The 16,537-nt window shown below is 36.2% G+C and overlaps 1 protein-coding gene across 4 annotated transcripts in view; it reads left to right on the top strand.

Moving 5' to 3' along the window:
* The window catches only part of Ddr (discoidin domain-containing receptor 2), a 496,805-nt gene that overhangs the window by 89,436 nt on the left and 390,832 nt on the right, over positions 1-16,537 (top strand). For all 4 annotated transcript variants that reach the window (XM_090369236.1, XM_090369238.1, XM_090369235.1 and 1 more), the window contains exon 2: positions 5,585-5,624. The gene's annotated coding sequence lies outside the window, so the exon portion shown is untranslated. The remainder of the gene's footprint in view (positions 1-5,584; positions 5,625-16,537) is intronic.

Here is a 16,537-nt window from a genome sequence, read left to right as displayed (position 1 = left end):
GGTAAACGATGTCGACATATGTGTCCATCGAAGTTTCTGGAGCTTTCACAATTAAATTTAGTGCATTAGAGCGGTTTCTCTTTGAGTCTCCTCGACTTTTAGGGCGAACAAGTAGCAGAAGCGTGATGTGGGATAATAGTTGAGTACAGTGAGCAAAGGGGGCTGGTGTAAGATAGACCCCAGAGCTAAATCGGTTAAGAGGACGTGAGATGGAGGTTAATATGGAAGATGTTAAAAAAAAGAAGGGTATGCACTGTGTATGTGGAGCGTAATTGCAATTTGTGACCTCCTGTCGGCAGAGTTCCCTTCAGTAATTGACGCTTCTTTTTGCATAACGGAACTTTTTCTTTCCACTTTGCATTAGTAATCGATAATTAACAGGTTTTAACCTGGTCGTACTGGAAGATTTCATAGAAACAGGGAATTTTTGTGGCTGGCGGTGGGTGTAAATGAGTTTATATTTTCAGACTTCAGTTAGGCTTAACTTTCGTGATTTTAATTTTTAAATTATCGTTATATTAAGCTTAAAATTAGCCTAATCTCATTAGGCTATTTTTGGTCTTAAGTTTTTAAGTTTTATACTTCAGTGGTTAAGATTGCAATCTAATGTTGGGTTTACCTGTAGGCCTAATAATGTAATCCTAAGTCGAAGCCTAATTGTCTTCAGTGCAATACCCCCTTTATAGTGAAATAACCTCAATTTTCCACTTCATAATTTAAGTCTAACTTTCAGTTTTCACTCATAACTGTTTAGACTTCGTTTTAGGTTATCCATAAATTTTAGGCTTAATGTAATCCTTTGGGTTGAGGATAAGAAATTATATATATTCTTTTCACCTGACGTTTTGGTGGACCTAATTAAATTTTAGGCCTATTATTTGCTTCTTAACCATCTTAACGGTTATTCATAAATTGCATGCATTCAAATAACTGAATGCATAAAATATTTTGAGTTTGCTAAAAGACAATGGTGTTGTTGTTGTTGTTGTTATAGGGTTTTAGAACCATCAGCGACTAAAGCCATATTGCTCCGTGTGTACTGTTTGCAAATTGCGGTGTTCTGCGACCGATTTCTGTTTGCTGGATGAAAAACCCATGTTTCCGGGAGAAAACACCACATATCCTCGCCTTAGATAGACCAACTCATCCACGTTGTGGAAAAGGTCCATAAAAATTTCTCATGCCATCGACGGGACTCGAACTCAGGTCTTCTCGACAAGTCCCATGAAATAAAATAGTAATTTTATTAGTAATTAAAGTTCATGGTACATTAGGCTAGTAAAGAGTCGCCCGATTAATCATAATGCAGGAACTCATAAGAAATACTGTTTAGTTAAGTTAACATATTTAACCCAAAATTGGTATAAACATTAACCATAAATTTTAGACATAATTTGCTCTAAATAGTTTTAATTTTAAAATTTAGTAACTTAAGGCTAGTGTTTCAGTTTTGATTTATTGTCCTAATATCGCTTTATACTTAATTTTAGGCCTAATGAAAATAATAATAATAATTACAGTAATATTCTTAAATTTCGGTATTTAGGCTTACATTTTAGGCCTAGTGAATAATAATAATTTGGCTTAACAGTTAGATCTAATGCTTTAAACCGAAGTTTTAAACCTAATTTTGTGTCCAATATATTAGCCATAAATTTTAGAATTAGGCTTAACTAAGCCTAATGCTTTAACCTTAAGTCTTTAAATGTAATTGTAGGAATAATTTCTTGCTTTTATTTTTAAATGTGGCTAATGATTGTATATTCATGTAAACTCTTCTGATGTAGTGCTAGAGTTCAAAAAGAATTAAAAAAATAATAATAAAAAAAGCCACATGTTTTTCACGTTTATAGTAAATTTATCTTGCGTGCCATATTTGGCACGCGTGCCGTAGGTTCGTCATCCTTTCTCTATAGGATGAGCAGTAAAGCTCTTTATTTTGTAAATCACTTGGAGGAAATCGGTTCGTTTTGCTTCCACCTTGCAGAAATACCGAAGCATGAACGTACACGCATAGAGATAGAAAAAGAGAGAGAGAGAGAGGATGGTGAGCAAAATTTAATCAAAAATTCTTCCACTCTCTAAGATTCAGAGTTACACAAGTAAAGCATAGAGTAACATGAGCTGTGATTTCTTCTAATTCTGTCAACTTCAAGAGGCTTGTTGCAACTAGAAACTGGATTTTCTTTTACTTTTTCTTTTTACAGCGCACACAGCGAAGGTGCTTTGATACAAGTTGAAAAAGGTATAAGGTTTCATTGAGTTCCACTGATGCGAAACTCTCTCTCTCTATCTTTCTTTCCTCTTCCCCTTCGTATACTACTTTGCATGTTCTTGTTTAATTTTCTGAAGCTACAAACATTCCAAGCGTCTCTGTAATGGAAAAAAATGGTTGGGGGGAAAGAAAAGAGAAAAAAAATCTCTTTCAAAAGATGAATTGTCTTGTGACGTAGTTTCTGCTTCCATTCCTAGCTCTTATTAGAAGTCTCGCGCCCACTTCCATCTTAAAAAGGAAGTGCTTCTCTATTTTCCGTAAGAAAACATTTTTTTTTAAAAAAACTCCCTCAACCTTCTACCATTGTAGTGTTCGTTATTAGTGTTTGAGTCTCCATCTCTTGTACGGATTCCGTTAAAGAGCGTTCTGTTTTCAAAGTGATGCATAAAAGTAAGAAAAGAAAAAGAAGCCATAAATGGTAAAAGGTTCACTGCCAGCTGTAGTTTTCTTTGATGTCCATGCGGCGGACAAATAACGGAAGGCCAGCACTAAGGCAGTTTTATTTTTTTTTAACGTCTCAAAAGGATATTGAGGTAAAAAAGATATTCAGACAGGGAGAGAAACTGTTCTTATTACTGCTAATAAAACTGATGAATCATTACATCATTGCTTGAAAAGAAATCAGAATGTAATGCCTGACAAGAATTGTTCCACACTTTTCATTTGTTTTCAAATTTATTTAAATAAATAAATAAAAATGTTATTTTTGCCCTGTGTCCAAAATTCTCTGGAGGGATCGTTGGACATTGTCAAGGATGACCAAAGTAACTCTGGCACACTCATGTTCAATGTTACGTGACCTAGACTTATAAATAACAATTTAAGTGTCTTCAGAAGAATTCCATGGGATATAAACAGCACTTCGGCAAGACCAATTCCATGGAACCAAATGTCGTATCCACTTGTTGGGTATTCTTTCAGCCCATCAAGCACGTACTGTTTTTTTTTGTGAAAAGGGTCGATATCTTGCCCTTTTGGAGGAACACTCGAATTGTTGACTGAAGTGGTATGCTGAAATGGAGTTCTAAAACTTTTTTTAAAAAAATAAGGTATGAAATTTTCTGAAAAAAAAAAAAAAAAACTGCCTGATTTGTATTAACTTTATTATTGATTTGAATTTTTCAAAACATTTAGATTACTTTGTGCTAATTACTAATTCATTAGTAATTAATACAAAGCAGTACCAATAGTAATTCTAGGCTTCTCATATTGCTCTGTGTGTTATGTCCGTACACATCAGTCTGTGTGTTCACAGGTAGGTTAGGACAATGGCTTCAGTTTTGTACACAGCTGTGATAAAATTAGATTTGTTACGAAGTACGAAACTCATATTGTGGAGGCATTTCACCAAGAGTTGGCTGGGTATTACACTGTGCACTTTAAATAAAAAGCACTGCTCCAGTAGAGAAATATATTGCTGTTTATTTACAGTGCATTCTGTTAGGCAGACCACAGTTGGATCCTATGGTGCCTACTTACCCATCGACGAGACCGGAACCAGGATCGAATCCGTGGCCTGGCTAACGGCATGAATTTTAAATAAATAGCAGTGTACTTCACTATTGGAGCAATGCTTTTTGTTTAAGTTGCATGGTGCAATAGCGGGATAATTCGTGGTGAAGTGCCTCCACAAATATATGAAATACTATTAGTTAAACTATTCTTGGAAAAACAAAAAGGTCTCAGACCATTAATAGAATGCCTGTGTACATCACGAACTTAATTTTAAACAACGATCACTGATAGGCCTCTAAGTTTCTCCATTTGATGTTTGGTAGTTTCGAAGGTATCTTATGGGTCATCAGCATCTTGGGCCACGTTGTGCCAATGTAATTCACGGACTGATTTTCATGTTGTGCGGACTAAAAAACCTCAGAGTAACTCATGAGGAATTCTATTCCCTCGCACAAAATCAGCTAATTACAGCGTGAATTGAAGAGGCTTTTAAGAATTCCTCTGGTGTCCGAAAGATTGAAACTGAGACCTTTCTGAATGAGTGAAATCACAACACTCACGATGGACCTTTGGTCAGGCCTTTGTAACAAAACTGCCACCAAGTTGGTAGTTTACATTCCAAAGGTAAAATGAAGCTGGTTCATTGATAATGTTTTTATTTCTTTTTAATATAATAACCTGTTTTGTATGCTTCTACAAATTTTGTACATATTCGACATTTATGATGATGTTGGTTAAATTTTTGGTGCTAAGTATAGGTATTTATAGCAATTTAAAGATAAATACAGTAGCTTCTCATGGATGTCGTTACCGCGACATGTACTTTTATATTTAACAAGTTAATGCATTTTAACAATAGTCGGATATGCTTTATTATAAATGCACTGCCATCTGTGGAGAACTCGTGCGTGTTCTCCATAGATGGCAGCACCTGAGCATCGTTGATAATGATAATATTATTTTGCCTGGAGTCGAACCGGTCGAAATAACTCTTATAATAGAGCAATAATAATCTGAAATTGATTTCTGGATTATTTTTGCATTCTAATTTTCTTGAAAACACACAACCATACTGTTGTGCATCTGTTTTAATTAATTAAACCGTCCACAATATGAAAGTGGTTTTTGTCTTTGAGAAAAATTATTTTAGTAAAAGAAATGGCATTTTAAATCGCCGATATATTTATATATTTTAGGAAGCCACGAGATAAAGAAAAACAAAAAGGAAAAAATATATAAATACAAAGCACTTTAGCGGCGCTCGAATCTGGAACACGCATCAGTACGAAAGAACATTGCTTGCTGAGAGTGCCTACATAAATCTGGCGTTTCAGAACAAGTCTGCGTGGATGATCGCTCACATTTTAATATCTCAGACACAGATGAGACAAATAGCAATAAAAATGAAAAACGCGCGCATAAAAGTATGCCTGGAAAGCGTCATTATTCTTTTATTTATTTTAATACACACGAGGTAATAGCGACCGGAAAGAACGGTGGGCCACAGCAATTTTTCCACGTGTAATCAAGAGCAGACAGCTAATTAATGCATAACACGCACAAAACACACTACCTCCACATACACTTTCCTAATTAATTATTTATAAAATATATTTTAATTTGAACATTTCAAGCCCAACGATATGGGCACGTTTTTTTTTCCAAGCACACTTCTCGGTGGTTGCCATGACAACACGAACAGTGAAAACAAAATCCACTGCACAATTTGTTTGGTAATATTCTCTTTGCTGTATGATTTTATTTTTAGATATGCGTAATTAAAAAAATAAAATTTAACAGCTTTTCTTAACTCCAGTTCTTGACCTTCTCTAACAGTGCCTTATATATTTACAGAAGCGCCATCTAGAGGCAGCCAAAGGAATTACACGAGCGGGTAAGTGTCTTCTTTCTTTTCCTCTCGCTCTTTCCTAGATGTTATTAATTTTCTGGTAGTTTTTCAAACGCAGTAGCAAAAGGAAATAGCATGTCAGCTGTGGATGAAATGGCGAATGGGCAAAGCTGAGCTGCTCGCACGGTAGCGTGGAACTCTTCCATTCTTTGGGGGATTTTTAATTAACCTCCTTTGTAGGACTCTGCTGAGATGCGTGTTCTTTTAAGTCGCTAATTTTCGGGGCAAGAAGTTTTACACAATGTTTAGTGGGCCTAATTGTGACTGTTGGATAGCAGGTACATGAAACTTGGTTCGTCATTCTGTTCTTGGCACGAGGTGCTAGCCATCCTCACTAAATTACCTCTGCCACCTAGGGGCCAGATTAATTAATAGAACAATTACGATGTGAACGCTTAAATAAAATTAACTCTATCTATCTTGCGAGTTAATTAAGATTATTGGTTGTAAACGGCGATGTCCAGCAACCTGGTGTTTGGTACAATTTTCCTTACCATAGATTTCAAACCATTGTCTGTATACAGTGATATTACTATTGGTAAAGAATGGTATTCTCTCATTTATTTACAATAGAATGTTGTTTATATATTGTTTTAATTAATACGTTATACTATTATTCGAAAGTTGTTTTTTAATAATATTTTATACTATTGTTTACTAGTTATTTTATTAATATCTTATACTAGGTTCGTCATTCTTTTCACATGTGTTAATTAATAATATATACTTCGTTAATATCTGTTTGTTAATTATTATTGAAATTTTTAGTTTTTTAATTTAAACAGATTAAAATTCTAATCTGTTTATGGCCTCGTGAATAAGACTTTTGCATGCGGCCCTTAGTTGGAGTCAGATTATTTTCATATTATACTAACTATTCGTTAAATATTATTGTGCTATTTTATTACATTTTAATTAAGTGGTTTTAGATGTTAAATAATTATGCTTTGTTTGATTTTAATGCTACTATATTCACCGATTTATTTATTTTAAAATAAATAACTAAATATCTTTTTCTGTTTATACTCCGGTACAGCCATGTAGGGTCAGAACAGCTTACAATTTATTATTTAATAAAGATTTATTTATTTATTGGCAGATTAGAAACGTTATTTATTATTTATAATAAATAATAGAAAATAAGGTCACCCGACTTGTTTGCTTTCTATGTTGCCTGGTTACGATGTCAGCTGAAAGTCAACTGCGTATAATGGAAGTTATAGAATAAAATAGCCATACATGAAAACTTTATGATGACCCTATAAGAGATCATCATAAAATTTCAACTGATATGATATTATTAATATTGCGTGCTCTGGTTTACTTATTATACGTATATAATCATGGGTTAATGGAAAAGACATTGATCAAGTCAAGCAATATTCGAAGCAAAAGGTTCCTGGTCCATAATGAGGGAGCGTGGACTTAAGAAAATTGATGGAAATGATAATTTCGTTGATGTAATGAATATATCGACTATGGTGCTATTGAATCAAGAATACGTTCCCCCAGTGGTAACTACTTTTCCTTTGGTTAATTCTCTTCCCCATTCAGCTTTAATGTCTCTACGTTTTGTGGGTCTCAGTTGAGACCCACAAAACGTACAGCCATTGGAATTTGGAATGAAAGTATGAACTCCGCAGTTTGCTAGCGGACATTATTACGATTCGTTCGAGACGGGAGCTCCCAATTACCAAGTAGACAAGACTGAGTATAGAACAACGCAATTCTACAAATGGCCTTTGAACTCTGCCCTCTCGTAAAATTAAACTAAGCGAACGGCAGACTTTTAATGTTCCTCCATAACGGTATCCCTAAAGTCAGTGGCATCCCCTCGGTCTCATCCTTCAGGATCATAAACATTGCTATTATTTCTTCTCCATTTTGTAGCTAAAGTAACAAGACGTGTAATGATCTGAGAGACTAGATGGGAAAGTATTTATTAATCTGTTTTCATGCTCGCTAAGCTAGACTGTAATCAATCAAAAACCCTCTACTTCAATGGATTTTATGAACACTTAAAAGATAAGTTATCTTATTACTGAGATCCAGAAAAGGAAATGGATATGAATATTTTATGACACTGTCAGATCCAAATTGCTAGATCCATTTCATTGACTTTAGTAGGACATTATTTGGTTAAGAAAGACTTGCGTAGGCAGACTTGTACTGGTTATAAAACTTTAGTATCACACAAGAACAACACTCTTCACCGAGCAGTCCTTTGCAATCAAATTACAAACTGACTGAAGCTCGTTCAGTTTTCTCAATGAATTTTCACACAATACGTAGAAACTGACAGAAAGAATCCGCTAATGGCGCTAATTTATTCTGTTCCGTTAGCAACCCTATTTCGCGAAATTACTATTTTTGAATAACTTCATAAAATATGATTCGTAGGGTGGGAGGAAAGGGCCTTGTTCGTGAGTGTAACATTCACTAGTGATCAAATGCTAGCTAAAATTCGATTTCTTAAAGACATTCTTGTTACTTTATGGTCGGATAATATCATTAGAGTAAATCTTAATTTAAAATAATTTAGATATTTCTTACAGAGTCTGATAAATTTACTTAATTAAAATTCCAGAACATTCGGTTAATTTTTATTGCCGCAAATATACGTAATTATGAACACAGTAAATTAAATATAATGACTTTTGGGAAACATAATGCATTTAAACTCGGTGTCACAGTTGTTACTTGAAAGAAAATGCTAATGGTCGCCCTGTTTCTTTAATTTATGCCGAAAATAATAGGGGTATAATCATTTAACAAAATTTTGTAGAACTAAATGCCGCAATTTGTACAAGAAATTAAAAATATAAAATGGCGCGAAAGCAGCTGCCCTCGCGTGGGTGAGAAAGTATTCAGTTAAACGTGTGGAATGGACTTAAAATGAACGTGACTGCAAAAAAAAAAAAAAAAAAAAAGTATGATGCGCGAAACAGAACGTATCACGCGCCATAAAGAAGATTGATATCGGTATAAAATAGACTAAACTTTTATTCACGAGCTATGCATAATTTGAACAAGAAATTAAAGATATAAAATGGCGCGCAGCAGCTGCAATCACGTGGTAGAGAAATATTCAGTTTATACGCGTGAAATGGATGAAGGAGTGACTTAAATGAATGTGACTGCAAAAATGGAACGTATCACGCGTAATAAAGAATATTTACGCAGCGTATGGAACAGACAAAACTTTTATTCACGCGCTAACGTGATTTGAACAAGAAATGAAAAATATAAAATGGTGCAATCATGTGGTGGAGAAACTATTCAGTTTAAACGCGTGATATGGACTTAAATGAATGTGACTGCAGAAAACAGAGTTTAATGCGCGAAATAGAACGTATCACGCGCCATAAATAATATTCATACCGTTCATGAAATAGACTAAATTTTCATTCACGTGCTATGACGTGAGTTGAACAAGAAATTGACAATATAAAATTGCGCACAGCAGCTGCAGTCACGTGGTAGAAATATTCAGTTAAAAGCGTGAAATGGACTTAAATGAATGTGACTGCTAAAAATAGAAAGTATAGCGCGCGAAATAGAATGTATCAAGCGCCATAAAGATTTATCCCGCGTATGAAATAGACTGAACTTTCATTCACGTGCTATGCGTGAGTTGTACAAGAAATTAACAATATAAAATTGCGCGCATCAGCTGCAGTCACGTGGTAGAAGTGTTCAGTTAAAAGCGTGAAATGGACTTAAATGAATGTGACTGCTGAAAATAGAAAGTATAGTGCGCGAAATAGAACGTATCACGCGCCATAAAGATTTATCCCGCGTATGAAATAGACAACGTTTATTCACATGCTGTGCGTGATCTGATCATGAAAATAAAAATATAAAAAAAGGCGCTACAGCAGCTGTAGTCACGTGATAGAGAAACTATTCAGTTAAAACGCGTGAAATGGACTTAAAATTTCGCAGAATGCGACCACAAAAAAACAGAAAAGTATAAGCGCTCAATAAATACCGCTCATGAAGCAGACTAAACTTCCACTGCACGTGATATGCGTACCAGAAAAAATATTTTTATTGCAAATATTGTCCACGTGCTCGAGACCGCCAGAATATTTCGTCTGCGTGAAACACATGACTGAACTTGCCTATAATGCGACTCTTTACTCGAGGAAGGGTTATATTTAAACCGAGAGCGAACAGACTATCAAATTATACAGAACATCATAGCCGTCGAGGGGGGAAGGGTTAAACAAAAATATACATTTCCGTTTGATCAAAACAGTTAAGCAAATACATACACATACATATTAGGGAGGGAGTGAGACACGAAATGGATTTCAAGTGCTAACGTTTGCTTGGAAATGTAACCACCGTCACGAGGCGACTTGGTAGGAATTGTAAAATAGGACCGGGAAGCTGCAACAGCAATTGCACACGGTATGAACACTGGACGGGACTAAAATAAACTGTAACTCAACCGCATTTTTCTTAATGCATATTCGATGAAACGGAAAACGCATTAAGCCCCAAGAACGACTATAGTCTGAATGGCGGCGCAGCTATTGAAACTCCGGTATATATTAGATATCCCATTTATGTGTGTAGTCCAGTGTTGGGAAGGAGCTTTATACGGATCCTTAATGGAATCATCATCGATCCTCCGCAGCAAACGGTGCTGCAACTTCCCACGTCTTTCTTAACACGACGTGTACTGCTGACGGGACACACAAACTGTAGAAGTTCAAGAACTAACAAGGGGGGACGGGGGTTATTCACACAGGTGCCATTAGGGTAACGTCGGAAGGCCAAACTAATACTTGGTGAAAACACAATGAAACTCGATTCCTCCTTCGCTTCTTTTCCTTAAGACTGTGAGCTAGATAGAAACAGAGAAATGGCGTAATTAGCGCCTTTCTTTCTTTCTTATCGGGCCTTTCTTTATCTCTGTCCCTTTTCTTTTTGTTCACTATCTCTCTCTTGGTTTTCCTAGGTTAGTTTCTTTTGTCCAATACTTTGCCAATATACTCTCTCTCTCTCGATTTTGACTTTTATTATAATGTTTCGCCTACCGTTTTACTTTACATTTAAGTTCAATTTTTATTTCTTATTTTCTCCTTCTAATGAATTCTGTTTATTTTTTTTTTTTTATTGTCAGTTCTTCATTTTTGCCACCTTGTATTTCTCCTACTCCTATTTCACCTACTCTTCTGTTTTCTTCTGCGTTAATTTCTTTCTTTCTCTGACACGTATATTGACTTCTACTCGTGTGCTTCCTACCTTTCCCCCTTTCTGACACGTTTCTTTAATTTCTTGTAACATTTCTTCTACGTTTTCAGTTTCTTCTACTATCTTTTATCTTCTGTGTTTCTTATACATCTGGTTTCTTCTAATTTTATTTTCTTACATTTTTTTTTTTTTTTGCTAACAATTGTAGTTTATTATCTCACTCCTGTTAATTTCTCGCCATCTACCTTTATATCTATATTTTTTGTAAATATTTACTGCATCTGTCTTTTCTCCTAATATGATCTTAACTTTTTATTTTCTCCTACAGTGCTTTTTTCTGCCGCTTTTGAAACTGCATTTCGATTTTCTTCCACTTTTCATTTCCATCCTGTTTTTCTCTTTTCCCGACTTTTTCTTTTTAACTTACGTGATTAAAACAATTGACACTTGCATTTCTCCTTTTTTCAGGATTTCTCCTAATATGTGTGTCTTTTTTCCAAAATATTTCTCCTAACTTTCCGTACTTTAATTTCTTTCTTTCTTTGATCTTGCCTTCTACTCGTCTGCTTCCTACCTTTTCATAACGTTTATCCTACCTTTTTCACTTTGTCTTGCAAACTTCTTTGAGGTCGGCTTTTTTTTTTTTTTTTTTTTTTGCTGTTTTTGCATAAAATTTTTATGGCCGGATGCCCTTCCTGACGCCAACCTTTACCCTTTATCCGGGCTGGGGATATGAGGTGGTTATTCCCTAACCTTCCTCATTCTACGTATTTGGTGGTCACGGGCTCGAACCCGCGGTCTAATCGCAAAGCGTATGCTACGCATTGCTGCTCTTGCCCACGTGGCTACGGAGGCGTCTCATCTGTTATTGAATACTCTTTTTTATTTTTATTTACTCTCCATCCTTCTACTTTCCTGTCTCCTACCTTTATATTTTGCTACCAGTTCATTATTATTAAAATTTCTCTGTTTTTATTTTCTCCTATTTTTTTTTTTTTAATTTTATACTCTTTTTGAAACCTGTTGCAATTCTATTTGCTTCTACTTTTATTTCCATCACGCTTTACTCTTTTTCTCCTTTTTTATCTACTTATGTTTCTCCTATTTTCTTTCTGTTTCGTTCTTCCATTCTCCTCCACGACTTTTTACTACTATTTTTCTGTCTCCTTTCTTTATCTATTTAGTTTTTCTTAATATTTCTCCCATCGTTTCTCCAAAAATTTGTCCAACCTTTTACTTTCTTCTACGGAACTCTTTCTGCTGCATTTCTGTTTTCCTCTTCTTCCTTTTCTGCTGCATTTCTGTTTTCCTCTACTTCTTTTTCTTCCTTATTTTCTCTTGCGAAATACTCTCCAGTTTCTCCTGCACACATCTCTCTCTCTCTCTCTCATGGCACTCTTCTACCTTTCTCCCGTTTCTTTCCAGCTGTTTTCTACCATTTTCTGTCGATTTATGTTTTCTCTCTTTCTATTCTACTCCTCCTTTCCTGCGCAGAAATTTAAATGTAATGAGTATTTCGAATTCTCAAGCTTTCTTTCCCTCACGTGTTAATAATCTTGAAGCAAGAATGCGAGGGGAAACACAACGGGCGTGTTTGGGGGGGGGGGGAAGCTGCTCGGAATACTGCGATAGTATTTCACGTAACAACACATAATTCATTTCTCTCTCTTTCTCTCCCCTGTAGACCGCTACCACTGGTGATGAGGTTAATTTACATGTTACGCCATCTGGGCTATCTGGAGAATGTATTCCATTAAAAGGATTACATTTGCGTTGATTAATTTATGTTCTTTTTATTGGCCTAACTGCAGAACGAAGCGGTCCACGAACTCATTTTACAAATTGGTCGCCACCATCGCTACATTAGAATCTCCGTGCACGTCCTCTTGACACACACAGATACACCCTGATACGCACTAACTACCACCACCATCAACAGCTGAGATTCAGGCTACAGCTTAGTTGAAAAATATTATCGAAAAATTCCTATGCGCATGTTTCCATAATAGGAGCATTCCCCATTAAGCGATCATACATGCTCAGACTAAACGTGCTACTAACACTCCATCTAAGGGCATTCTACTAACAGATATGGACAACTGTGCCTACAGGTCTTCGGGTCGTGTTATTATTAGCGCATGATGTAGGAGCTAGCTTTAGATCCTTGCACATAATAACTTTTCCATTTTACTTTGTCGCTCCCATCTGCTAGTTATTGCTTAGTATCGATCACCCAAGTAAGGTAGACCCCCTAAACCTTTCTACGCATGGTGCATAACTTGATGCTTTATAAACTTGGTTCCTTGCATCATTAATTATGAGTTTTATGAAACGCCTTATTTCATAGAAATATTTAAAAAATTCTAAACCTTTTACAGCTTTCCTTATCCATTCATGTCTATGTATTTTATGTAACTAATCGTATTTGAAAATAAAAGATTATTATTATATTATATTTTCTTTCTTCTCCTTATGGGATTTTTCTTTCCCACGACGGGTACTGGTACAAAGTGCACAGGGTGGTTGTTATTCCTGATTATTATTATTATTGTTCGAGGAACTCTCTTACCATCCTGGTAGGATGGTAAGAGAGTCGCGTCCAGGATCGCAACTTTCTGGAGTTCCATGTAAGTGTTCTCTTCAATGCCTGTTGTTACTAGGTTCTTAAGGAAGCTCTTTGGTACCATGCCTGTGGTTGACAGGATGATCCAGATCTCATTACTTGTTCCACATGCCACATTTCTTTGACTTACTGTCTTAGGTCTGTGTACTTCATGTTGTTGTAGCTCTTGGTCACTATTTCCTTCTTGTAGATGTGGGTTATGTCTGGTATGTTGTGCGGAATCGTCTTTCTGTTATTATGGAATGGTCCCGGTATAGTTTGTGAGTAGAGGTCTCTAGCACAGCCTGAGGGTCGTACTTGTAATATGGTACACTTTCTTTGATCAAATGCTATTTTTTGCGCTAGCTTCTGCTGTTTTATACTGGCCACCTGGTCCAGTTTGTGCGTGTACTTCCTCTGGGTGATTAACCTGCATGCCGTGGTGATGTGCTGGATTGTTTCTGGGACCAGATGGCATCGTCGACATGTGTCATCTGCCACTCCGGGGTTTTTAGTGATGTATTTGCAGTAGTTCCTGGTGTTGACTACCTGGTCTTGGATGGCCAGCATGGATCCTTCAGTCTCGGGGAAGAGCTTCCAATTTGTGAGCCATGCGTTGGACGCCCTCTAATCTATGTAGTCTTGATGGAGGTCGTTGTAGTGTCTGCCATGGAGTGTCTTCTTCGGCCATCTTTCTGTCTTTATTTCTTTTCTTTGCGTGAGTTTGGTCCCCTTGTTGAGGACCTGCTGCGTGTTGTTTGCCTATCTTTCTTATAAGTTTGTAGATTGGTACTGTGTTTTCCTGGATATAATCCTGCAGGTTCTTAATCACCTTCTTCTTTTGTTAAAATTATGCTTTTGCACTAACCTATATGTTAGTCACTTCTTCTTTTGTTTCATGAGGTCAGTCAAACCCCTCCCTTCTTCTTTCCATGCTATAGTCAGTCTTTAGATGATCTACTTCGGGTGGCGTTGGCGGCTGTTGGTCATCATTATCCTGGTGGATTTCATAATCTTCTTCTCCAGCTTGGTGTTGGTCCAATCTATGACCCTAAAAGGGTAAGTTAGTACTGGGACTGCGTAGGTTAAGGCTCTGACCATGTTCCCGCCATTCAGCTTTATTCTTTGATGAGTATTATTATTTTGAAGCTTCTTTTTGTTGATATTTCATTTGTATATTTTTATAAACTAGTGTATACCGCGAGTTTAATCCTTGTGCCATTATAGGATATCTCTTACTAATCAAATAGAATATTCCTGAGAAAGAAAACGTTGCAGACAAAATGGTAGATAGTAGAAAAAAATCCAAGTTTGGCAATTATGTATTGTTATCGATTTTTTTACCATTCATATTGGGTTCTCCATGAGAGAATTTTGTATTAAATTTATGTAATACGTAAATTAGCTCTCATGGACGATCTTTTCCTTTGAGCAATCCGATTAAAAAAAGATTCTCTTCTATCGCTGCTGGGCAAAATAGGATTCTCCGCTTGCTCTTTTTCTGCAAATCGACTAAGGCGCATTTACAGCTGAAGATGTAGACCGGTGATTCTTGTTAAGAGGGCGAGGATTAGACTTGTCACTTAGGGCTACAAAGGCTCATTTTTATGTAACACTTACTCTCTTAAGTGGGTCATTTTGAATCCGCTGGTCTCCTAAGTGTTTGATCATTATGCAGCGCTAAATTAACAAATTAAAATTAAGGGATTTTCTTGCCCTTCAAAATAAACTGAAAGATCTTTTTGCTAAAAGCCAAACACATTTCTTTTTTTCCATCACTAAATGTTAGAAAAAGAATTTTTGTTGTCTTTGGTAATGATCAAAGACAGCCGTTTTGTAATTCCATATGTAGTTCCATCATCACCATTAAAATACGCCTTCGCAAACCATTATTTTCTAAGGGGGGGAGAGGTTAGAATAATGCTGAAAAAGACGTAAAAGAGATCAATCTCCCTTAATCATCGTGCCATATCGCATTTTCAATATAGTGTCAGTGAGGCAGAGATAAGTATTTTAGAACAGATCACTCGATGTTGTAGATACACAGCCATTCACCCCAAAAGTGGGGAGCAGATTGAGAAAAGGATGTGTGTGCGTCTGTACTACTCCGTGCATGCTGGGTAATTATCCCATAGGAGCAGGAAGCAAGTCTCCCCCCTCACAAGAAGACACTGGATTCTATTGATCTGGTACCAAGCTGTAATTACTTGAAGCACGTGGAAATTATCAAAGCCGTTTAATAAAAGGTTGTCGATCGTAGTGTTCTGTGCGTTGTTGGGACGAGGAGGGGGGAAACACTGTAAGAAACTGTTGAATACCAAAAATGCTAATTATTTCTTCAGAGAGGTTTCTCTGAGTTGTTCATAGTCTTGGTAATTACTTACCTTGAACATATCAAGCATGCACCAGAAAATGGGCAGAAGAGAAAATTAAAAATCTAATAATCAAAGTGATCTCGACTGTGAATCTCGCTGTTTTTTTCCCCCCATCATTTTTTTCTTAATTTTTTTCCTTTGGTGCATGGGCGCATTTCTTCAAGCAATTAAACAACAATTTGCTTAAACGCCAAACTAATTTTAATGCTTTTTGCCACCAGATGTCGTACTTATCGCGCATTAAAAAAAAAAAACGGCCATTGTAAGGCGAAATCTTGGAAAAGTATTTGATATTATGGCTGAGTTAATTGTCGTGGCTTGGAGATCCTCCTTGGGGTTCTATAACTGACGTTTCTATCAATTATACCCTGATGATGGATTGTAAAGTCATTTTTCTCTCTTCGCTTCAACTGCCTTGTGTGAGTAGCCGCCATTTTGTAAAAGGTGGGACCCACACTAGTAGGCGGGTAATTGTAATGAACATAAGTGCACGAAATTATCTTTGTTATTTTTTTTTTTTAATAAATGAAGAGGACTTTAACCATTTTATAGATAATAACCTAATTGGGTATTTAAAACTACACATCCAGTTTTGGGGTATTTAAAAAAAGAACAATAGCGATTTGCCGTCCTTGTATTTCTTTTCATCACTAACAAGCATGCAGCGACCTCTAGGTGATATGCAGTGAACTGTCGTAATCCCTAGGTGAGTCAGA

This window comes from Mastigoproctus giganteus, chromosome 3, assembly GCF_048544385.1.
Source record: "Mastigoproctus giganteus isolate SK-2022 chromosome 3, ASM4854438v1, whole genome shotgun sequence".
Classification (NCBI taxonomy): Eukaryota; Metazoa; Arthropoda; class Arachnida; order Uropygi; family Thelyphonidae; genus Mastigoproctus; species Mastigoproctus giganteus.
The sequence above is the reverse complement of the archived record's forward strand: the minus strand, read 5'-3'. Positions and strand labels throughout refer to the sequence as shown.